The following is a 26,176-nucleotide window of genomic DNA, read 5'->3' as shown; positions in this document are numbered from 1 at the left end:
GAGGTTTATTCATTGAGCAGTGAGTCATTCTTTATTTCAGAAGCACCATCCGCTGGACCCCAGGAGGACACTATCAATCTCTTAGTTATTTTTGTATACTGGCTGGAAGTTGCAGAAATACAAGGCACTGAAGAAGATGGAGTCCATCCGCTAGAGGAGCTTCTAGACCTAGACTGATTCTTTCCTGAAGAAGGTTATGAGAAAGAGACCAATGAGTGATCTGTTGGAAAATGAGGTCCTAGAGATTGTTACACTCCTTGAATCTACTGCCAAGAAGTCTCTGTTGTCTTTTTTGAGGAGTCAGCTGTGTTTGCTGTTGAAGAGCAAAATTCATATATTTGTCTCACTGAAACCATCAATGAGATGCACTGGATATCACTGGCTGACCACAGTGAGCTGTCCAGGGAGAACAGAAAGTTTGATTCCAAGTTGAATCGAACTGCCAGAGGACAGTAGAGCCTATTAGTTTGGGTGTAAATGAGTTGACGCCCGCACTTCAATCTCATCAGCAAATCATCCTTCCGCTAAAGCTGTCTTTCATTGCAGAAGCAGAGGCCAAAACTACAGAGCTTTTACAGCTGAAGAGTTCCATATATGAACTTCATCTAGATTCAGTCCTGGAGATTCATTCCATTGTTGACGATGGTGTTGTTTTATCTTCTTATGCTGCCACCGTCATCCTATTGCCTACAGCGGAGCAGCACCAATCTGAAGCAAGTGTAGCAATGCTTCCACTATCTACAGAAAGCGAAAGTAGAACCCTAAACATAGTGGGGAAGTCGTAATTCCTTCACATCTTGCAATGTCTACAAGATTTTATTCATTATTCTCTTTTTCCAGATTTATTTAAATCTTAGATATTGAATACCTCTTTCATCCTCAGTGCAATGTAAATGATACAGCTGTGCAGTTCTTCATCAAAGCTGAATATATTTCATCTTCTCGGGCGTTCCTCTGGTGTGCTAAGAGGGTGCTCAAGATTCCAGAGCGAATGTTAGTTGTTCTCTTCCTGTTCAAGAGAGTGTGATTGTCCATATCCTGAGCTTTCCTATCTTGAACCAGCCTTGCAATTTTACGACCCTTACAGTTCAGTCATCGGAGAGATCACAGCCCAGTTACCAGCAGTTGGGAAAGCTGCTATCCCACTCCACTGCTGTATTTGTCTTCTAGGGAAAATATGAACAACCACATACATCCACAACATCCTCACAGAGAGCCGAGAACACTGTGGGAGATTGAAGCCTTTATGACAGGGGTGGGGAAGGGTAGGAGTTGGATAGAATCTGTAACAGTACAGAAGAGTTACAGAAGTTTGAAAACGTAATGTAATTAGTTTAAGATTGTTATTTAAAAAGTTCAAATTATACTTGAAGGGGGGATGTGGAATAATGCTTTAATAGTTATGGTAATGAGATAGTGATGTGTATCATGATGTAACAGTGACATCAGCAGTCATGTGCAAGAGACTGAGAAGAGGAGATGGAATTGTTTGTTCAAGAGAGAGATGTACTTACTTAGAAGCTTAGAATATATTATAGTGTAAATAAAGGAGTTTTTGAAGAAACCTACCAGAGTTAGACCCGGATCACTCATAAGTAACGGAAAACCTTCTCAATCCAGAACAGGCCACAAATTACCCGAAGAGAGATCCAAATACTGTCCAAAGTAGAAACCAAACCACAGTAAAAGCAGTGTAAATTGATAGGTCTTTGAGCCAGATATGGCTTTTGTGGGAAACTGCAAATGTTAAAGGTAAAATACTATTTACACTTGTCTCTCCTGCAAAAAAAAAAATAGTTTTTGGTCCAGGTCAAGAAAAATAAACTCTTCTTTCATCTTTCTTATTTCTTTCTCATACTCCTTCTTCCTCCAGTACCTATAGTATTGAACTAATGTGGCAGACTTCCTCTACATTTAATTTGAATTTGTTTTTCTCTCTGTTAATTAAGGTCTATTAACGAAACAATAATTTGATAAAATATAAAGCAATTTTTTGGCTTGCACATTGAAAATACCCATTTCAATCAAGTAATAAGATGGCTGAAAAGAAAGATACTCTAATTATTTTGAAAACATTTCATTCTGATGTGGAAGGTGAAAATCCTGGTTCATTATTTTATTTCTAAAAAATATGAAAGCAGTTAGCAATAGAAATTTTATTGGAAGTTACAAATAAATTATATTTAAGTTATGAAGAGAGGTTGGATAGACTTGGGTTGTTTTCGTTGGAGCAGAGAAGACTGAGGGGAGACCTGATCGAGGTGTACAAGGTTATGAGGGGCATGGACAGGGTGGATAGACAGCAACTGTTCCCCTTAGTTGAAGGGTCAGTCACAAGGGGACATAAGTTCAAGGTGAGGGGCAGGAGGTTTAGGGGGGATGTGAGGAAAAGCTTTTTTACCCAGAGGGTGGTGACGGTCTGGAATGCACTGCCTGGGAGGGTGGTGGAGTGGGGGTTGCCTCACATCCTTTAAAAAGTACCTGGATTTAGCACTTGGCATGTCATAACATTCAAGGCTATGGACCAAGTGCTGGTAAATGGGATTAGGTAGGTAGGTCAGGTGTTTTTCACGTGTCGGTGCAGATTCAATGGGCCAAAGGGCCTCTTCTGCACTGTGTGATTCTGTGATATTATTTCCCACACAATTGCACTGACATAAACTCGCTACCTTATTCCTGGAGCCTGAGACATATTTTGTATTGATATCTTTGTATATCTTTCTCGTGGCCTTTATAATTGGATGTTACATTTCAGGAATCCCCCTTGATGTCACCTCACAGAGGTATCAAGCAGCTTTTGGTTAGTGACAGCTTCTCCATTCATCATGGATAGATAAAATGCATGAAGCGAGCTGTAAGTAGTCCTGTTAAAACAAAGATTATATCACTCTCTGATAGATGTAGTGATTTTGGAGAAGCAAAATGCAAACAGACACACACGCTGTGTCATTTAAGACTTCAGGAGAGCAGTCTAGTGTAGTATTCAAGCAACCACAATGATTGTCTGCTGTGATTTATGCCCACACATTGTTGCATGTGACAGTGATTGAAATATTCCTTTTATGCAACACATTATTCTGGCCACTTTTTTTTCACTCTGTGCAAGATCTTGCAAGTAATTTAGGGCATGTAAATAGCAATATAAATTAAATCCTCAAGGGAAAACAAAACCTACAGGACGAATCTATGTCAGTTCCAAATTATAAGCAGGTTGCTGCCACGCAGTGCACCATCTGAAGCAGAAAGTTAACCAGTTTCATTACGGTTAATGATATCTCAAAGGTTATAGCTATTACTAAAAAGGGAAAATATGTTTTTGTTACTGTGCCCGTTGCCCGTTCAAAGAAAATATTTAAAAACAATACAGAAGGTTTAACAAATTTGCAGGAAAAAAATTTTAGGCAGTAGAAGGAGGATCTAAAAATCAAAAGGCCAGAAAACCTATGCAGTTGAGTGTAAGAAGATTTTAAGAATATTTTGGCCTCTAAGAGACTATCAGCAATTCTATGTCTACTGAATACAAGCCAATTCAAAGAATGAAATTAGAGCAACTATTTGAAGATATCAGAGGTAAAATCAGTATTAGGAACACAACAGCGTTCCTAGATTATGTGCATTCTGAAGAACAGTTTCAGAGGCTGAACTTTGTGGATTATAGTTGGAATCCCCAAAGAAATGTAGTCTCGCTGTTTTAAAAATGAGAGATCATTTGTAGTTGCGAGAAAGAAATATTTGCAATTAAGTACAATTAAAAAGCAAAGCAAACATACAAATGGTAAAAAACAGAAAAGACAATAGTAAATGTTGGAAAAGCACAGCATTTCCACTGTATATTATTCAATGTTTAGGATACATCACACATGGGGCAGAAATTTAATCCAGATGACAGGGTCTTGCCTGTCAGCTAGAAAGCTGGCGGGAACTCCAGGTCACCGCTGTTGGGGAAGGCCCGCTGCAAAAAGCACCCATCAGGCACTTAACTGGTTAGCGTTGGGCCTTCCCCAGAATTTAGGACCCCAGGATCAAAATCCCATTCACCCAAGAGCTGCCAGCCAATCAGAGACTGGCAGCTCTTCATTGCCAATCAGCGCCACCTGGAGCAGTGGCAACTGCCAGCAATGCAGTATGAGGGGGCCTATTGTGGAGGGACCCAGGCCACAGTGGGGGCTGGATAAGTGTCGTGGGAGGGGAGTCATTGGCTGGGCAAGAAGTGGAGTCAGAAGACAGGGCGGGGGAGTGGTTCTCAGTGGACACCCGCCCTTTTCAACGCTAGGACCCTTTGAACAAGAGACCCCACTGGAGGCCTGCAAGCAAACCTGACAGGGTTCCTTTTTTGGGGTTCCTGTCTGGCGAGACCCTCACCTGCTGCTGGTCACCTACCTGCACCCTCCTGCCCGATTAAATGCCCCCACCTCCATACTTGATGCTTGGAGAGCATTAAATACCACCCACAGAGAAATTACGGCATAAGAATAATGCAGATCAGAATGAGCAAAGATATCTGAAATTAAATATTTAATCTAGTGGGCTCTCAATTTTGTTCAGTAGGGTTGCCTGGTTTTGATTAGTTCCTTAACTTTTATTTGAACTAACCATGTCTGCAACACCCCAAGCACTGTTCGTGCCTGATTAGCCAGCTTTATCTCATTAATGCAATTTGAAGGGCTGTACCTAATGGAGGCTGGGATTGTTCCAGTCAGCTCTTGCTAACTGCATTAGCTCTAATGGGCACAGTAATCCTTGCTGTAAAAGCAACAGGAAACTCACCAGTGCTATTTGTTGGTAGACTGAATGGTTTCAGTGAAATGAACTCTGAATGTGACCCTGCATTTACTTTAACTTCCTGTGTTTTGGCTAATATAACCGACGCCTAAACTGTCTAGTTAATGGTATGTGTCCTGTTTGGAAAATAAATGTACAATCGATATTAGAACAGCAGAAATTCTACCTGTGTGAATCTTTTGAGTGTTTGGTTTGGATGCTGCTAATCGTGGTAGATTTTAGGTTCGGGTTTCCCAATGTAACTTGAGAGGGACTTCTCTGAGAGCTGCCCTTCCAAGATTTCCCACCAGAGGTGATAAAAAATATGGCTAATACATTTAGCCAAAAATGTGTGTGTGTTTCATAATTAAGCTCAAAAGACAAAATTACATTTTACAACATATTTCCTTTTATTTGAGCCTTAGTGATAGTGGGTCCCGAAAGCTAACGGTTTTGTGGGCAGCTGAAGGAGGGTCTAAAAACCAAAAGGCCAGAAACCTATGTAGTTGATTGTAAGAAGATTTTAAGAATATATGGCTCTCTAAGAGACTGTCAGCTATTCAATGTCTACTGATTTAAGTGATTTTGTTGTTTACCAAATTGTGCGGTGGTTCTCTGTATAAATCTACTGATTTTTGGTCATTTATCGTTTTCATTAGTTGGTACAAGAATATCCCATTTTAAGGGAACTTCAGTAGAAAATATACTTTCAAGTTAAGCTACTGACCTACCTTTAACATTTTCTTTGCTGGGAGACATTTGCTTCTGGTGATGGCAGCTCCACAGCTGGCAGGGTGTTCTGTGCACTGTAAACCTGGCAGCTTTTATGCTGCAAATATAGTTAATTTGTGTATGAACACAATCTGTATTTTAAATCAGCAATCTGTTCTGTATACCAAATTGGCATTATCCCAATTTGTCTCTCACTGATTTTAAAATTCTGAACTGCATAGTGATCCTCCTACGTAAAATCAGATTTCCTCCCCCTCTCTTAACCTAATTCAAGCTGCTCAGAAAACAGTATTTCTGCTGGACTCATTCCCAGGTTTGATTTTTTTTTTTCACTTGTTAGATCCAAATTAGCTGTAACATCTAGGAAGACATAATCTGCATGGGCCCAATTCGGTGCGGTTCAATGTAGTTAGAGCAACAGACTTTACCATAACTATGTTTTTAAAGTTTTAAAGGTGTTTTATTACACGTTAGATGGATCTCATGTCAAGGCTATAGTCAGCCAAAGGTATGGACGCTGTTCCATCAGAATAGAACAAACAGCATGACTTTCTTCAAAACATTATGAGGGCCGGAATTTTCCATTCTGGAGCCTAAGTTCGGTAGCAAGAGTGATTCGTGCTGTGGGGAAGGATGGCTGACTATGCGCATTCTTGCGCTCTTCAGCTCATTAAATATGCATTCACTAGGACCTCACGAATTCTTGCAGCGGGGCAGACAGGAGTCGCCAACCCCGTCGTTACCTCATGGGGTCGAAGGTCAAGGCACCACATTTAAAGGGCTCCCAGGCAGCTTGCACATCCCTTACACCTTTGCCCGGCCACTGCTCCACACTTCCCCACAAGCCCTTCCTCCCTTCCTTGGTCATCCTCCATGTAACTCGCACTGCCACCACCTGGTCTCAAGCATAGGCTGACATTTAGGCTGACACTCCCCAAAGAGGGCAATGCAGCATCAACTCACCGTTAATCATGCAATAAGTCTACCTCGCCAGGTGCATGCCACCTGTGTACAGTTGTGAATGTGAACATTCTAATTTCTTGCTGACAGAGTAATTAATTGGGCGGGGGAACTCAATTCTGATGAGGTGGCCTTTCAAAGAGTATGCATGACTTGCTAATGCACGCACAAGGGCTTCCTGACATTGTTTGTCGGGAAGCTCGACCTGCCTTTAACCCGCCTTTAAAGCCTTGAGAACTTAATTGCTAAAGTTCAACCCACCGTTGGGAAACTGATTTTTGGCCTCCCGTCTAATTAAGTTCCTTCAAGCTTCCCCTGCTGGCAGGATTGGAAGGTTCCGCCCCACAATTACTTTGGCACTACCTTTTCCTATCAATGAAGGTATTAGAATTTGATTACAGACAGCTGTAGTAAAGCTGGATGGTCAGTATTGAATCTTACCAAGGTTGCCATGTGTCTAGTTTAATAGACAAAGTCAAACAACATAATGAGCCAATTAAGTTTCTGCTTAAGCTGCTTCCCTTTTAATAATGGCCATTTATCCTCTTGAATATGGTTTGAAATAATTCAGCTCCTTCCCAGTCTTTGCTTCTTCTTGCTTTCTAAATGAGTCACTTGACTTGCTCAGGAATACTATTTTCAATCATTACCTGGAATTTGTTTTCAAGATTATTTCAGTTGGAACATTTGTTATAATTTCAGTTAATGAAACATTGGTTAACACTTGCCTGTGCACAAAATAAATTAGGATAAAGGTCTAAACATACCAGCGGTAATTTAAGGAAGTAACAGGTGAAATTGTGAAATAAACTAAAAAACATGTAAATATACAGTGTACCCAACCTGTAAGAATGGACCAAATAGTGACGAAGGTCTCAACTGTTACTGGTTTTATTGAATCTTAGATGGAGTCAAAGAAAATGAAGTTTCAGTGATGCATCACCGAGCCTTTAATTTGCTAATGAGGTCCTTAAGTGGTTACAAGAAGGAAATTTTGGACCCTGTTTCAATGTAGAAAACAATTTATGCCAGGCATGGAAGCTTATTGTTGGCAGTGAAATGCAGGGTTCAGTAGTTAATGGTGCCGTGCATGATTTCATGAAGAATAGCTAATCAATAGGGAAAGAAAGGATGGCAACATATAGTTAAGTGGTAAATGTGGTGCCTCCTATTTGGCAAGGGGTTAAAAAGAAAATACATGTCCTGAAGAGAATTGTAAAGATAGTGTTGGGTCCCTCTGACATGAAAAAGAAATGCAAAACTTTGTCCTTTTTTTAAAAAATGGAAAAAAGAACATTCTGCTGAACCAAAAATGATGGCTGCTACAAGTCACACGACCACACGATTTTCCCTTTGTTCTGGAAGCTACAAACAGGAGTTACAAGAACAAAAGAATTCCTCTCTCAGGCTGTGGAATCTCATACCTGGGACTGTCCAGGTCCATTTCGAAAGGGGACTATTGAGGGGACAAAGGGACATCATTTTTATCTGATAAGCTCACCCTTCTAGTAGAGTCCGAGGGTCTGCCTAGATAATGGCTTCCTGACATCAGACCCCAATAGGGACTCTTTCAACAGCTAATGACTGGGACATTATCAGTCCTGAAATCAAAGCTAGTTTGAGACACTGGATAAAAATCCTTTTGAAATCATTGTGGAGAAAGGTCACATGACTTAAATGACCATTTTGAAATCTCTACATGCCTTTGAGAACTGAGAAATCCTCACACTGTTGTTTTAACATCAACTGGAAAGAACTCCAGCTGCCTGGCTGAGCAAGCAATCGGTTACCATCTCTCAACTGTATGAAACCTGCTTGATTTTAAAAGTCTTTGCTCAATGCCTGCCAAGCTATCTAAGTACAGAAAGTCCATCATTTGCAGTGTTATTCCTTTCAAGGATTTTTGTGTTATTGTCTCCAACCAGAAACTCATCGGGACTGAACTCCGCCATGAAGGAAACACCCTCCGGACTTTGACTTCTTGGACTCTGGAAATCATGTGAACTAATATACATTTCTTTACTTCTTGTACTGGTGCTATCCATAGTTGTAAAACTTATTTTTTCTACCCTCGCTTACTTTGTGTGTGTGTGTGTGTGTGTGTATAGTGGAGAGGGAAGCTGCAAACACTCCTCCCCCAGGTTTGAATGTGAAATAAACTAACCTTCTGAGTTAATCATAACGTAAGTTTGCTGCGAGTTGTAAGTGATTTGGTTCTCTTTCTTGTCCGTAATAGAAATTGGGAGCTCAGGTCCGGAATTGCAAGCGAGCCAAAAGTTGATCAAACAAGAAAATCTGATCAAAAATTTGACCAGAATCCAAATCTAAGACACGAGTTGAATCTGATATAAAAGGAACTAACTGGAAACCAAGAGGGAAAATATCAGTGGAACAATTTTTTTAAAAAACACAAGAAAATTACCGCAGCAAATTCCCTTTCCCTAACACTAAGAATATGGCAACTTTCGATAAAAAGATGGAGGTAAAGCAAAGAGACTTAAACCTCAAAACGTTAGCAACTCTAAAACTGAACAACTTAAAGCTGTAGCTAGGGAGGTACAATTGAAGCTACCCAGTAAGGCAAAAAGAAGTCAACTAATCCAGTTGCTAGTCAAGCATTTGGACTTCACTTATCAACCAGAGCAGGTAGATGGGGAGGTCAACCCAGACTCCAAATCCCATCCCCCTAGCCAAAGTTGAGCTGGAAAAGCTCAGAATGCAACTAGAGTTTCAGGAGAGAGAACGAGAAGCTCATGAGAGAGAGGAACAGAAGCTCAGGGGAGGTAAAGAAAGAGAGAAGGAGACGTTCAGGAGGGAAAGAAAGTGAGAAAAAAGTTCCAGATCCGAAAATTGGAAATGGAGGTAGCAACTCAAAGGTAGAGGGAGATTGCAGGCAGCTGGAATATGCGAGGAAAAACCTCTCTCTACTTGGTAACGGTCCCTATTCCCCTACCCCTGAACCAATTTCTGAGGCCCTTAAGTGCTAGACATGTTCCAAATTTGAAAGGACTGCCGTGGTATCCTTTTTCACCACTTTTGAGAAAGTAGCAGGACAGCTAAAATGCCCATCAGATATTTGGACTTTTTTATTTCAAGGGCAGCTATCAGGGCGAGCCCAAGAGGTCTATTCCATGCTGACTCCTGATGTGTCAGCGGAGAGTGCTAGAGGAGGACCCTGGGACAGGCAGTCAGCAGCACCTAGAGGAGAGTGTAAGAGGAGAACCCTGGGACAAGCAGTCAGCAGCACCTAGAGGAGAGTGTGAGAGGACCACCCCAAGCCAGGCAGTCAGTAGCACCTAGAGGACAGAGGAGCTATAAAAACAGCACAAGAAACGGCAGGAGTTCGAGATCAGAGGTGTCTAAGGGAGTTTGTTGAGGAGGGAGGAGGTGCTCCTTTCCTTTTCTACCTTTTCTCAGAAAGAAGAGCGGTGGCCTTGGTAAGTAGAACCTGGCGAGTAAATTAGAAAAGTGTAATATTTTTAAACAAGTAACTATACTTGGATTTAACTGAGAAGCACCAGGAAAAAGGGAAATTTAGGGTCAATATAATAAAGTAATATAAATAATCCAAAGCAGAATAAAGTTAACGTAGGGGAAGTAGAGTTAAGACATGGCAGGGCAGCTCAGTTGAGTGGAATGCATGTCCTCTAATATGTGCGGTCATGGACGCGACCAGTATCCTAGATGACCACATGTGCAGGAAGTGCTGCCAGCTGCAGAAACTTGAGCTCCGGGTTTCAGAGCTCAAGTAATGGCTGGTGTCACTGGCACATCTGCGAGGCTGAGAGCTATGTGGATAGCATGTTCAGAGAGGTGGTCATACCGCAGCCTAACGGTCTTGAGATAGAGAGGGAATGGGTGACCACCAGGCAGTCCAAGAGAAATAGGCAGGTAGGGCAGGAGTCCCCTGGGGTCCCGCTCACGGTTTTCTGTTTTGGAAGCTGGTGCAGGTGCGGTTCTTCAGAGGAGTGCAGTCAGAGCCATGTTTGTGGCACCACGTTTGTGGCACCACGTTTGTGGCTTGGTTCTAGAGGAGGGGAGGAAGAAGAAAGGAACAGCTTTTGTGATAGGGGATTCATTAGTCAGGGGAACAAACAGGCATTTCTGTGGCCGTAGACATGACTCCAGGATGGCATGTTGCCACCCTGGTGTCAGGGTCAAGGATGTCACAGAGCGGCTGCAGGACATTCGCCTGGTGGTGCGAGTGAACAGCTAGAGGTCATGGTCCACATTGGTACCAATGACTTAGGTAAGAAGAGGATGTGGTCCTGCAATCAGAATTTAGGGAGCTAGGTAGAACATTAGCAAGCAGGACCTCAAATGTAGTAATCTCCGGATTACTCCCAGTGCCACATGCCAGTGAGTACAGATGTAGGAGAATAAGGCATATGAATGCATGGTTGGAAAGATGATGCAGGAGTGAGGGCTTTAGATTCCTGGGACACTGGGACTGGCTCTGGGGGAGATGGCACCTGTACAAGCCAGATGGGTTGCACCTGAACAGAGCTGGGACTGATTTCCTTGCAGGGCATTTTGCTAGTGCTGCTGGGAGTGCTTTAACCTAACTTGACAGGGTTGTTGGAACCAAGAGAAAATATTAGAGCATAATACCAGGGTGCACAAAATACTGGGAGGGACAGATAGCACTAGTATAGAGAATAGTAAGTTAATAGGTGAAGTCAGGGTGAGGGCGAAAGCAACAAAATCTAAATCAGGGTTACTATGCATGTATGTAAATGCACAGAGTATAGTAAATAAGATCAGGGAGTTACAGGAGCAGATTGCCATGTGGAAATACGATGTTGCGACAGTAACAGAGACCTGGCTCAAGGAAGGGTAGAACTGGGTGTTTCTTTTCCTGGATACCAAGTGTTCAGAAAAGATAGGAAAGGAAGGAAAGGAGGAAGGGTGGCTGTATTGGTTAAGGAGAGCATTGCAGTGCTGGAGAAAGAGCATGTCCCAGAGGATTCAAAGACAGAATCAATTTGGCTAGAGCTAAGGGACAAAAACGGTGCAATTACGTTATTCGGTGTGGTCTATAGATCGCCAACTAGTGAGAAGGACGGAGAAGAACAAATCTGCAGGGAAATTGCAGAGAGAGATGCAAGTGTTATAGAGTAGTTACAATGGGTGACTTTAATTACCTGAGTGTAGACTGGGACAGTGGTAGTGTAAAGGGTGGAGAGGGGTATAAGTTCCTAGATTGTGTTCAGGAAAATTTTCCACAGCAGTATGAGTCCAGTCCAACAAAAAAGATGCACTGTTGGACTTGGTTCTTTGAAATGAGTTGGGCCAAGCAGATCAAGTGTTGGGTGGGGCGGGGGGAGCATTTAGGAGACAGTGATCATTGTATTATACATTTTAGGATGATGATTGAAAAGGACGATAGGCAATCCAGAATAAGAATAATTAACTGGACGAGAGCTGACTTCAAGGGGGCAGGAATGGAGCGGGCCCAATAGACTGGAATGAAAGATTGGCAGGAAAAACTGTAGCTCAACAATGGGCTACCTTCAAAAAGGAATTGGCTCAGGCACAGTCAAGGTATATTCCATCGAAAGGGAAAGGTAGGACAAACAAATTCAGAGCTCCCTGGATGAAAAAAAGTGTGCTAAAGACAGGTGTCAGATAGAAAATACAACTGAGAACCAAGAGGAATACAGAAGGCTCAGAGGGGAGGTGAAAAAGCATATTAGAGAAACAAAGAGGGATTATGAGAAAATACTGGCAGCCAACATAAAAAGGGAATCCCAAAGTCTCCTATAGGCATCCAAATAGTAAAAGTGTGGTAAAAGGAAGAGTGGGGTGATTAGGGACCTAAAAGAGAATTTACACATACACGAAGGGGCCATGGCTGAGGTATTAAATACTGTTATTTAGTGTTAAACACATGAAGCCTGGATCATGCTTTTTGGGTTTTCGTTTTTTCCTTCAGGCAAAGCTGGCCAATAATATCCAGGGGTGCTCGTTGTGTGGAGGTGTTGTGGGGGGCAGGGGGAAGGTGGTGCCATACAGCAAGGACCTGATGGAACAGGAGGAGCTCACGAGGCAGCTACTTGGCCCCTCTGTAACCAGCAGTCAATCTAATGTGGGGATGAGTGACGGTGATGTCATCAGCTGAGTGCTTAAACCATTAGGAGGAGGGTTAACTTACGTGACAAAAAATAATTGTGAATTCTTTCCTCTGACAGATGCACAGGGGTCCATGGACTCATCAGATGGCAATGGAGGTGAGTTGGCAGCAGTGTCCGAGATTCCTGAAAGGGGTGATGAGGGACAGAGGTGAATACTTCAGTAATGTGGCATGGCAGCTGCAGCAGAACACGGAGAAGAGAGTCAGGAGGGTGAGATGTCTGACTAGGAGGGTAGTGTTGGTGAAAATTCAGTGATAACATTAAATGCTACAATTTATGAGGAGGTGGGAGGCCCATGATGCTATGGTGTAAGGAGGGCGCTCAGAACCATCAGGTGGTGAGGAACTTGCAGCTTTGGGATAAGCTCCACCATCTCCACGACCACACGGGCAACATCAGGCCCATACTGGTGGTGAACAAAATAAAGATGATATGATGCTGCATGAACGCTTAGAGCAGGAACAGGTTCAAAGTGCTGAGAGTTATCAGGCCACTTCTAACTTGCTTCAGAAAACTTTGACAAAGCTCAAGATGAATGTTAGTCAGCATCTGCAAAGAAGCGATGAGGTTCTTCAGCAGCATAATGAGGTTCTTTGTCAGACTCTGGCTCAAATTGTAGCACCTGCACCTTCTGGCCAGCAGCAGCCCAGTGCAGAGACATCTGCTGCTGGGCATGCTTCTGGCACAGAAGAGGTCACATTACGGAGACGGGGGAAGGCACAGAGGAATTAGGCTTTCTCCCTCCAAAACTGCCTCATTAGCCTCAGCCTCCTTTTATCATGAAGGATATTTTTCTGACTTGTCATTGCTTTTGTCTTATTTTCTTTATTTATTATTTATTGACCCCACTATATATGTCCACTCACTCTGCTCATATATATTATTTAAAATGTACAGTTTCACTTCAGATTTGTTGCTTGAGTTAAATATAATGAGAACTATTATGAAAAATATATAAGTATTCAGTGTATCTGATGCTCAAATAACACATTGATAGTAGTCTTTGTAAAATTTTATTCACTTAATATTGGAAGAGAGTTACAAAATCTTAAATATTTGAGGACACAATAACCTTTTACTTGAACAGCTGAGCTTTACTTTCTTCAGCAGTAACTACCCCAAACATTTTTCAAGTGTTTGCGACAAAAACAAAGTAATTTGTTCACCTTTAAAACAACTGTTCTCTTGTCATATTTCAGGATGGAGGGACAGCCAGAGAATTTGCAAATCTCAATGTCCAAAAGCAGTAGCGACGAGGCGAGCTCTAGCTGCTCTGGCGGCAGCTGCAGCCGGGGCTCCCTCACAAGCTCCAGAAGACATGTTTGCATTTGGATCCATGTTGCGCTCCTCCAGCTCTTCCATTTCTGGTGCTAAATTGTCCTCAGGGTGAAGGCTCAGTCCTTCCTATAGGGCAAAGCTGTGCAATGCACAACATACCATTACAATCTCAAACTTTCACAGGTGAGTATGGTAAAGTGCCACCTGACCTGTCCAGGCAACAGAAACATGGCTTTAGTACCCTATTGGCCTCTCCACCACCTGACGCATTGACACATGTGCACAGTTGTATCATTCCTGTGTATGGTATCATCTGCCACGGTCTCAACGGGTACCCCTCATCAGCCAGTAGCCATCTGTAATTCAGGGTGCAACCAACTGCACACATGTGGCCATCAAGGCACCAGCAGGTCAGCTGGGTGCCTTTGTCAACAGGAAGGGATTCTACTCTACGAACGTGCAGATAGTTTGTGAACACAGGGCACAGAATCTGCAAGTCTGTGCAAGGTACCCAGTCAGCTCCTATGACGCTTACATCCTCAGACACTCCCAGATGCCAAGGCTGTTCTCTGCTCCAGCTCGACTGGATGGATAGCTGCTTGGTGACATCCAAGAACAGAGGCAAAGCAGTGTTAGAATAGGAGTCATGCTTCCACAAGGGCGATGATAGAGAGGACCACCGGTCTTCTGAAGATGTGCTTCCGATGCCTGGGCAGTTCAGGAGGAGAACTACAATCCCCCCCAGAGCAGGTGTCACTAATAGTGGTTGCATGCTGTGCTCTCCACAATCTGGCTTTGGCAAGGAAGGGCCCACTGGAGGAAGAAGATCTTGAGGCATTTCCACAGGAGGATGAATCAGTGGTGATTCAGAATAGGAGCCCAGTGAGGATCATGATGAGGACATGGAGGCAGACCGTTGGAACCTCCAGGGAGGCAGGGACACCTTGATCCAACAGTCCTTCAGCTAGGTTGCCAAAGATCGATTCCACATCAGGCCAGTGGTGCCACCTCCATCCCGGATGTCTGAAATGACCCTTTCCTTTGAGCCTGTACAAAAATGTTTAGAGCCACTAATGCCCACCATGAGATAATGGTGTGCCCTGCACCTAAAAAACAAGTGAAGCATACTCAGGCCATTAAGACAAAAGCAAAATTTATATCATGTTGACACTCATCAAATGAACAATACTATATAAGGTGTTAATGGTCACACCAGTAAAGATAATAACAAAAAATGGTAGAACAGAAGATCACCCGTGAACAGTCCCTCTTGTGCTCATGGTGTCTTAAACCTACGATTGCGAGTGCTATGTCTTGTTACCCCTCCCGATCCCTTAGTTGGCAGCGGCATTGAAGGCAGTCTGCTGACTCTGCTGTCTTGTTGGCCTTGATGACCTTGGAGGTTGTCCTATGGCTTGTGAAGCCTGTGCTGCCCCCACTTGGGAGGGAGCAGCCAATGCCACAGCTGGCATCTCCCCAGTCATCGCAGCCCCATCAGATGCCGCAGTCACTTGCAGAGCGGGAGAGGAGCTGCTGCCGTTATCCAGAGCGCTCCGAGAGGATCCCACAGAGAGACAACAAGCGGGTCGTATGCGGATGTGAGGTCTCTTGGGATTTCTGTGCTCGCCATTGATGGATGGGCACCTAGCTGGGATACTGGGTGCCTCATTCATCTTCCACACTGGCACTGACCTCCTGAGGCTATTGCCTGTGTGAGGGTTTGCAAGTCCAAGTGCAACCCCAAGAACCTCTGATTCTGTCTCTGGAGGTGCCTCTCCATGAGAGTTGCCACTCTCTCAATGGAGGAGGCAGTGCGCTCGGTGATGAGGGCCAATGTAGTGCTCATGTTTCACATGGACTACTCCAGACTAGAGACCATGGCACGCATACCCTCATGGATCTCTGCCAGAGCTTCCCACACATCCTGCTGGGCATCCAGCATCTGCCGCCTGATGGACTACTGTGCATCTGTCAGGCTCATCATTTGCCTCTGGTTCAGCATGGTCCTGATCTCCAGCAGTCCTCAGACGGCTGGCGCCCTGAGCACTCTCTGCATCTGCCTGCTCCTCAAGCGAGTGTGAAGTGCCCTTACCGCTGTGCACCGACATTCTAGCTGACGATCTAATGTCCACTGACGGGCTGGTGCCTGCTTCAGCGAGGAAGTGTGGCTAGGTCCATTTAAGGGCCCGTAGTCCTCTGGTGCCAAGGGTGGCTCTTTGGTGTCCAGCGTCTGAGTGCGAGCTGGCGAAACTAAGGGAGAGCAACGACATGACATTAGTTTAAGTCATCAAACTGTCACTGTGCATGCCAAGCGCCCTGATGAGACAATGGAAATCTACACCATGGTGCCATAGTCTTTCAATGATCAATGGGGACTCAAGGTTTGAGGGTCCCATTAATGATAAGACTACACAAGAATGTTTGCACAATCTGCCACATTTACCTCTGTACCCTGCACTCTTACCTTCGTCAGAGACCTCTGCCTCGCCACGACCAGCTGCCTGAGGGTGGCGGCACTCAAGCTCCAAGGCATCCATTTTATGGATTAGATTAGAATATTTGGGAGGCCTCCACCTGTCCTTGACCTTTCAATGTTGTTATGGCTTCCCTTCTCCTGAAAAGACAGAAGAACATTGATTAATACACTCTTTATCTGCAGCACCATTACAGGCTGGCCAACCCTACTTGAAGAACACCTTGCAGGGCACATCTGAGTCATGGCCCTCAACCTGCAGGGCACTCAGTCTAAGCAGCCAGGGCTCACCTACTTGGCCAGCTCTGGTGTCATTGACAGTTGGCACTCAGACTAAGACCCCTGAGAGTCCACAGGGGGACGGCCAGCCTTTAACACTACTCCACACTGATCCATGCCAACTCGGTACTCACCCTTGCTGAGCGCAGCCCATCGTTGAACCTTTTGCGGCACAGCACCCATGTGCACTGCACAAAGTCGTGGCTGCAGGCCTTGGCTGCCACCTCCTCCCTGTTTTTTTTTGGTCATGTGTGTTGCCCTCATCCTGCCATCCTTGGGGATGAGAATGACCCGCCTTAAACTGACCTCCTCCACGAGGCACTCATTGGAGAAACAGGGGGCCGAGTGCCCACCCGACTTGCCCTCCTGCCTGATGGATCTTGCCGCTGGCGAGGCCATTGTTCCAGGTAAAGCTGCAATGATTCTGCCCTGACAGCCTTCACGGATCTGCCGGTTTTAAACCACCCACCGGGTTGCCATTGGACCTGGCGCCCGACAGGTTCCCACCCGGCCCTTCCCGACCATTCAGAAGATGCGTTTCACACTGGGCGGACCTTAATTGGCCATCCAGCATGAAATCACGTTTGCAGCGGGACCATGGCCAGGAGTGGATTCCACATCTGCAACTGCTCCTGCTGACTTGGCGTGCACGCCAAGCGTGAAATTCAAGCCATGGTCTGGAGCAACCTTGAGTTCGCGAGGATGAATGAATCATGTGCACTTCCCCTGTTATCTGCATTTACCTCCAGGATCTTCATTTGGGAATCTCATACAATCATCACATTCAAAGATTGGAAGCCCTTCCTGTTGATGATGGAAACAGGCTTATCTTTTCAGTGGAATATTCATTCCATTGATAGCCCTCAAAAACTTTCGGGAAATCAGAAATCTTGTAGAATGCGATGGATCTCTCTGTGTAAATAAAGTTACATATCAGATTGCGAATCTAAGATTTTAAGGTGTTAATCTTGGGATTAGCAGCATCAGATTAGCAACATAAAATGGCAGAACTGACTTTAGCTACTTAATATGGCTGATATAACTTGAATTATTGCCGATGTATTTAAAACAAAAAAACCCTTCAGATGGTGAGAAATTGGAATGCAGCCAAAGTAGACATCTGTATTTAGAGTCAGTCTGAACGCAAAATCACTTCAGATAAGCATAAATTTTTTTTTTTTTAAAAAGTCCAGTATAAGACAGTTAAGCCTTGAAACTAAATTACTTTTGGAAGGTAGCCAACCAGCCGGTCATTTCAAAACACCCCATTACACAGGTTAGAAAGAAAGCATTTAGGCTTCTCTACTTCTTAAATTGACAAAATTTATTAATAAAATGGACAATGGAAGGTTGTTTCGTTCCTGCAGACACTGTCTTTAAAAATACACACCATTAGTTTTAGGGAGTCTGACCCTTTATGTTTCAAAGATAGCCGAGTTCTCTTTTTAGAATTCCTCTGGGTTGAGACAGGCATACATCAAAATTCGAAATAATCATATTGAATTCTTAATTGTTGCTGTTTGAGGTATCCAACAAGATTTGCTGATGAGGATTTATAAATTTCATGTATTTAAGCTTACATTATTGACATGTTAATAGACTTAGTTATCATTTATAACTTCATGTATAAGCTATAACCTACAATGGGCTTCAATAAAATGTGTATGTTTTTGAAGCATATGGAACGTGTAGTCTGAAATATTTATTATCTCGAGAACCCAGATACATGTACTACTCTAGAACTCTTAGTAAAATTTCTAAGAGCTGATATTGGTAAACTTTCAAAGAAGTTGGTCTACTAAGACATGCCTCAATGTATGTCCTCTCCTAATTTTGTGAGCTTGAGACTCCTGGAGGAGAAGACTTTTAGTCTTAGACTGGGTCCTCAAATATGTTCCTTTAATGCTTTTAATCTCTTTTAGTTGAGACTTTAAGTTAGCAATAAGTTCAAGGGAATTGGCTTACCTTGCCAGGGAGGGGGTTGGGGGATGTGGGAGAGAGAGGGTAAAGATAGGTCGAACCATTAACAATCTTTTATCCTCATAGCAGACAAGTGAAGTTAATGAAGTCTTCAACTGCTTTATCAATGACTTTCTCTCCATCATAAAGGTCAGACGTGGGATGTTTGCTGATAATTGCACAAATGTTCAACACCATTCATGACTCCTTAGATACTGAAGCTGTCAGTGTCCATATACAGCAAGACCTGGACAATATTCAAGTCTGGGCTGATAAGTGGCAAGTAACATTCACGCCACATAAGTGCCGGGTAATGGCCATCTCCAACAAAGAATCTAACCATCTCCCCATGACATTCAATGGCATTACTGTCACTGAATTCCCCTATATCAACATCCTGGGGGTTATCATTGGCCAGAAACTGAACTGGACCAGCTATATAAATACTGTAGCTACAAGAGCTGGTCAGAGGCTAGGAATTCTGCGGTGAGTAACTCAACTCCTAATTCCCCAAAGCTTCCCTACCATCTACAAGGCACAAGTCAGGAGTGAGGTAGATACTCTCCATTTGCCTGGATGAGTGCAGCTCCCACAACACTAGAAGCTGGACACCATCCAAGACAAAGCAGCCCACTTGATTGGTACCCCATCCACCACCTCAAATATTCACTCCCTCCACCAACGGCACACAGTGTGTACTATCTACAAGATGCGCTGCAGCAACTCACCAAGGCTCCTTCAATGGCACCTTCCAGACCCACAACCTCTAACATTCAGCAGGACAGGGGCAGCAGATGCATGGGAACACTGTCACCTTCAAGTTCCTCTCCAAGCCACACACCATCCTGACTTGGGAATTATATCGCTGTTCCTTCACTATCACTGGGTCAAAATCCTGAAACTCCCTTCCTAACAGCACTGTGGGTATATCTACACCACAGGGACTGCAACAGTTCAAGAAAGCAGCTCACTTCTCAAGGGCAACTAGGGATGGGCAATAAATGTTGACCTAGCCAGCGACGCCTACATCCCATGAACGAATAAAAAAAAAGCCCTATGGTACATTGCCTCAGTCACCCTGTGAATGCAGGGCCCCACAGTACTCTGGGAAATTTTGCACGTCACCAGTGCCAGATTAAACAACCCACATGCAAAAACCTCAGTGCTGTGGTAACTTCCATTGGCACTGTTAAGGCAGTGCAGCATTTTGAGGTTGGCTTCGGATCATCCTTCAGTATCCCACAGAGGCGTCCCATCACTTCCTTGCTGAAATGTTGTCTCCTGACACACATCCCAGACATAATTTCATAGTTGATCTCCTTGTTCAGCAAGTGGATATGTTGCCTGACTGTTCTCTGCTGGTCCCTGCATCTGATTTGTGTTCTCAGCATAAGTAGCACAACTGCAGTAAGTAAAGCGTGATTTCCCAGGTGTCAGGAGGCAAACATGTCTCCCACTCAAATTTTGATTCTGGAATACCTATTAAAAGTGATAGCTTACATCAGCTTACAGGTGACTTACTTTTATAACACATTGCACTTTATAAAACATCCTAAAAAGCCAAATTATATAAATAGACTTGTAACAGTGAATTATAACATGCTGCAGAACTCATCACATATATCACATTTACTTTTGGAATAGCTTCTAAAGATCAACATTGCATGAAAAAGAGACATTCAAAATTTAAATACACCATGCTGTATAAACAAAGCCCTTTTAAAAAGGCATTTTAAACACAAAAAATTACACAAAAAAGTTGTAAAGGAATTGACATTAATATCTTTTAAAAAAAAATTCTGCAGTTACATATCACTGGAACACCTGTTAAATATCATAAGTAGTGAGAAATTGCAGAGTTCTGAGGTTTAGAGGGATCTGGGTGTCCTAGTGCATGAATCACAGAAGGCTAGAATGCAGGTACAGCAAGTAATTAGGAAAGCTAATGGCATATTATCATTCATTGCAAGGGGAATTGAATACAAAAGTTATGTTTCAGTTGTACGGGACACTGGTGAGGTTACATCTGGAATATTGTGTACAGTATTGGTCTTATTTAAGGAAAACTGTAAATGCATTAGAAGCAGTTCAGAAAAGGTTTACTAAACTAATACCAGAATGGGCAGGAAAGATTGGGACAGGTTAGGCTTGTATCCGCTGGAGTCTAGAGTTTTAAGAAGTGACTTGATTGAAGCATATAAAATTCCTGAGGGGTCATGACAGGGTTCATGTGGAGAAGATGTTTCCTCTTGTGGGAGGATCTAGGATAAGGGGTCACTGCTTAAAAATAAGGGGTTGCCAATTTAAGACAGACGAGAAGAAAGAGGAGTCTTTGGAACTCTCTTCTTCAAAAGGGAGTGGAAGCAGAGTTTTTGAATGTTTTCAAGGCAGAGATTCTTGATTAACAAGGGGTGAAAGGTTACCAGGGGTATGTGAGACGTTAGTCAGATCAGCCATGATCTTATTGAATGGCAGAGCAGGCCTGAAGGGCCGATTGGCCTACCCATGTTCCTTGTTCGTATGTTCATAAAATAGTTTTCACCCACTTTCACAAGTTCTCTGACATAGCTGCTTCCTCTCCCTGCTGGAGATAGGCTTTCAATGAAAAAAAGTCATAGGAAATGCCTCTAATTACCCTCGTAATTTCCAGGCATCCAGCCAGTCTGCGCTGTTGTATTCTTTTAAATGGTTGTTGTTAAAAAGATCAGAAGCATTTGGGTAGTTTAAAAAGCCCAATCAGAAGGTTAAAACTCAAGAGGATCTTCTGCGCCTGTCCATGCGTTGGAACTTCCACAGGGTCCCAACACGCAACTTCAGTTTGCACCACTGGTCAGACGAGTTCCAGTTCAGAAGATCTGAACCATTATAGATGATCTTCCACCTTATCTCCATATTCCTGCACTACCCCATACCCCTTGATTCTCAGTGTCCAAAAATCTATTCATCTCAGGTCTTGATTATATATACTCAATTATTGACATCCACATCTCTCCAGGGTAAGAGAATTCTAAAGATTTACCAATCTCTGAGTGAAAAAGTTCTCCTAATCTCTGTCCTTAATAGCTGATCCCTTATCCTGAAACTATGACCTCCCTGCCCCCAACCCTGACTATGACACCCCCGCACCCCCCAGCTATGACTACCACCCCCCCCAGTTTTAAATTCTCAAGCAACTGGAAACAACTTCTCAGCATCTACCACATCCAGCTCTCTAAGAATTTTATACACTTTAAAATCGATCGATTCACTGCATGGTACATGGAACGCAAGCGAGGAAGGTGTAGCCATTGTGGGGTTGAGAACCTCGAAAGCCAATGCCATGCAAGAAAGCATCACGTGTTCAAATATTCTCGAATTTGCCTTGAAGTGGAGGATGATGTTTTGCAACAGAATAATGGGGAGGGTTTAGTACTGTAACACAGTAGTTGTGTTACTGAAATGTGAGATAAATGCAAGATTGAATTCCCTTATGTCAGTTTAAAAACAAAACTGGAAATAAAAAGTATCAGTAAAATAGGCCTGAGTTTCATGCTTGGCGTGTGTGCCCAGCCAGTGGGAGCAGAAGGATGTGGAATCCACTCCCAGCTGTGGTCTTGGTACAAACGCGATTTCATGCTGGGTGGCCAATTAAGGTCCGCCCAGCATGAAATGTGTCTTCTGCATGGGTGGGGGGCCTGTCGAACACTGGGTCCAGTGATGACCCGGCGGGTGCTTTAAAACCAGCAAAGGCAGCTCCCTGAAGGCTGCCAGGGGAGAACTTTTCGAGTTGGCCTGGAGACAGGAACAATGGCCTCACCAATGGCACGAGACATCAGGCGGGAGGGCATGTCAGGTGGGCACTCGGCCCCCCATTTTGTGGGTGAGTGCCTCACGGTCCTCGTGGAGGAGGTTGGTGTCAGGTGGGACACACTCATACCCAGGGATAGCAGAAGGCGGCCACCACACTATCGCAATAAAGCATGGTGAGGAGGCGGCAGCCGAGGTCAGCAGCCACGACATTTGCGGCACTGCATCCATGTGTGCCGCACAAAAGTTTCAGCGGCCTGCTGCGCTTGGCAAGTTTGAGTACTGAGTTGGCATGGATCTGTGTGGAGAAGTGTTAAGGTGTGGCCATCACCCCGGGACCTCAGGGGTGCTAGAGTCTGAGTGCCAACTGTGAATGATGCCAGAGCTGGCCAAGGGGGTGAGCCCTGGCTGCTTGGCCTGAGTGCCTTGCGGCTCGAGGGCCACGACTTGCATGTGCCTTGCAAGGTGTTCCTCAAATGGGGTTGGCCAGGCTGCAATGGCACTGCAGGTAGAGAGTGGACTAATCAATGCTCCCCTGTCCTTTCAGCAGAAGGAGTCATAATACCATTGAGAGGTCAGGAATAGGCAGAGGCCCCCAAACCTCCCAATCTTGACGAGGTACGAAATGGGTACATTGGAGCTGGAGAGCCGCCACCTATCTTGGTCAGCCGGATGTGAAGAGGCAGGGGTCTCAGACGAAGGTAAGAGCGCGGTGCACAGAAGAGAGAGTGTCTGATTGTGCAGTCTCATCATTAATGGGAGCCTCAAACCTGGAGTCCCCATTGATTATTGAAAGATGAAGGCACTATGATGCAGATCTCCATTGTGTCACCAGGGGGCCTGGCATGCACAGTGACAGTGTGATGACTTTAACTAATGATATGTTGTTGTTCTACCTTAGATTCACCAGCGCGCACTTGAACGCAGGACCCTGAAGAGTCACCCTTGACGCCAGAGGACCACGAGGTTTTAAAATGCACCTGCATCACATCCCCTCACTGAACCAGCACCAGTGCAGATACCACCACCTCAGTGGGCATTAGATCATCAGCTAGAATGTTAGTGCACAGCATATGAGGGCACTTCACACTCGTTTGAGGAGCAGGCAGAGGCAGAGAATACCCAGGGAGCTGGCAGTCGGAGGACTGCTGGAGGCCAAGACCATGCTCAACCAAAGGCAGATGATGAGCCTCGGGAGTCGTCCATTAGGCGGCAGATGCTGGTTATCCAGCGGGATAATCTGGCAGAGATCCACGAGGGTCTGCGTGCCGAGCATGAGCACTGTGTTGACTCATGGCCGAGTGCACTGCCTCCTCCACAGAGAGAGTGGTGACTCATGGAGAGGCAGCTCCAGGGACACAATCAGGGGTTCCTAGGGTTGTGCTCGGACCTGCATGCCTTCACACAGGTCAGTTCCAGAGTGGGTGATGGATGTGGCACCCAGTATCCCAGCTAGGTGCCCGTCCATCAATGGCGAGCAGGGAGGTCCAGAGTGACCTCACATTGGTGCACGAGCTGCTCATCGACTCCGCGGGCTTCTCTCAGGGCATTCTGGATGACGGCAGCAGCTCCTCCGCTCCTCTGCCAGTGACCGTGGCATCTGGTGGAGGCTGCGATGGACACTTTATTCATTCATGGGATGTGGGCATTTATTGCCCTTGTCCTTATTCAGAGGGCATTTAAGAGTCAACCACACTGACGACAGTCTGGAGTCACTTGTAGGCCAGACCAGGTAAGGATAGCAGATTTCCTTCCCTAAGGGACATTAGTAAACTGACAATGGTTTCCTGGTCATCATTAGACTTTTAATTACAGATTTTTATTGAATTCAAATTCCACCATCTGCTGTGGCAGGATTCGAATCCAGGTCCCCAGAGCTTTACCCTGGGTCTCTGGATTACTAGTCCAGCGACAATACCGCTACGCCGTCGCCTCTCCTTATTGGAGAGATGCCAGCCGTGGCACTGGCCATTCCCTCCATGGGCGGGGCCAGCACAGGCTCCACTGGCCAGAGGACGACCGCCAAGGGGACAGCACAGTCAGGAGGCTGCCTCTAATGCCATTGTTAGCGAGGAGGCAGGGGGGGCAACAAGACACAGCACTTGCAAACATAAGTTTAAGGCACCATGAGCACAAGAGGAACAGTTCACAGGTGATCTTCTGTTCTGCCATGTTTTGTTATTATGTTTACTGGTGTGGCCATTAACACCTTATATAGTTCTGTTCATTTGATGAGTGTCAACATGATATAAATTTTGCTTTTGCCTTAATGATCCAAGTATGCCTCACTTGTTTTGTAGGTGCAGGGCACGCCAGTATCTAATGCTGGGCCTAAGTGGCTCTAAACTTTATTGCACAGGCACTGAGTGGATTCTTGGTTCAAAGGAAAGGATCATTTCAGGCACCCAGGATGGAGGCAGCATCCCTGGCATGAGGTGGAAGCAGATCTTGGGCAGCCTAACCGAAGGGGTGTTGAATCAAGGTGTCCCTGCCTCCCTGAAGGTCTGCCTTCACGCCCTGTGTTCTCCTCATCGTGCTCCTCTTCTGACTCACCACTGGATTCATCCACTGTGATCTGTGGAGCAGCCTCAAGATCCTCTTTATCCAGTGGGCACACCCCCTTGCCAGTGCCAGATTGTGGAGAGCACAGCATGCAACCAAGATCAGTGACACTAGCTCTGGAGGGTATTGTAATGCGCCCCTTGAACGGTCTAGGCATTGGAAGTACACCTTCAGAAGATCCATGGTCCTCTCTATCACCGCCCTTGTGGGGGCATGACTCCTATTATAATGCTGCTCTGCCTCTGTGCTTGGGTGGCAGAGAGGCCTCATTAGCCACCTTTTCAATGGTGAGTCCTTGTCACCCAGCAGCCATCCATCCAGTTGGGCTGGAGCCAGTGAACAGCCTTGGAACCTGTGAGTGTCTGAGGATGTAAGTGTCATGGGAGCTGCCAGGGTAGTTTGCACAGATTTGCAGAATCTGCGTCTTGTGGTCACAAACTATCTGGGACGTTCATCAGGTAGAATCCCTTCCTGTTGATAAAAGGCACCCAGCTGACCCACTGACACCTTCCCACACGTGCAGTCGATTGTACCCTGGACGCGGGGAAACCTAGTAATCGCTGCAAACCCTCTGGCTCGCTCAGCCTGGCTGGCCTCGTCCGTTCAGAAATGAATAAATGTCATTACCCGCCTGAACAGAGCATCAGTCAACAGCTTGTCACAACTGTGGACAGCTGATTGGGACACTCCACAAAGATCCCATACTGAGCCCTGGAAAGAGCCAGAGACATAGAAGTTGAGGGCCGCTGTGGCCTTCAGAGCCACTGCCATTGGGTGTTCACCCACACAGTTGGAGGTGATCTCAGTCCCAGTCATCTGACAAATGGAGGTCACAGTCTTCCTGGAGAGGCTGAGCTTCCTTTGACATTGCACCTCAGACATGTTGAGGTAGGTGCATCGCTGTCTGTAAACCCTGGCAGCAGGATAGTAGTGTCTTCTGCGGCTCCTTCTGCCTTGGACTACCTGCTGGCCCTGCACCCCTTGTGCCTGCGCCTCTCCTCCTACAGGTCGCTCCCCTGGAGGCTGCATAGGGACACCTGGCCTCCTCCTCCTTCTGCCCCACCCTCCTCCGAGGAGGTGCCACCAGCAGAGGGCAGAATCCCCATTACCAGGGTAACTGAAGGCTGTCTGATACCTGGAAGGGTCCGTATGGTCAAAATTTTCCAGCAGCCTTGGAGACAGCAATGAATCCTGAAATGAAGCCTGGAAATGCTAAGACTGAAGCTCAGAACAGAGATGAAGCTGTCAAGTT

The 26,176-nt window shown here is 45.1% G+C and overlaps 1 long non-coding RNA gene across 1 annotated transcript in view; it reads right to left on the bottom strand.

Moving 5' to 3' along the window:
- Window positions 1–5,558, bottom strand: part of LOC144694685 (uncharacterized) — an 85,853-nt gene extending 80,295 nt beyond the window's left edge. Inside the window, exon 1 of the long non-coding RNA XR_013579810.1 lies at window positions 5,493–5,558. This is a non-coding gene — a long non-coding RNA (uncharacterized LOC144694685). The remainder of the gene's footprint in view (window positions 1–5,492) is intronic.
- Window positions 5,559–26,176: the final 20,618 nt, after the last annotated feature.

The sequence above is a fragment of the Cetorhinus maximus genome, chromosome 20, assembly GCF_964194155.1.
Source record: "Cetorhinus maximus chromosome 20, sCetMax3.hap1.1, whole genome shotgun sequence".
Lineage (NCBI taxonomy): Eukaryota > Metazoa > Chordata > Chondrichthyes > Lamniformes > Cetorhinidae > Cetorhinus > Cetorhinus maximus.
Note: the sequence above shows the minus strand (reverse complement) of the source record. Positions and strands in the feature narration are given on the sequence as shown.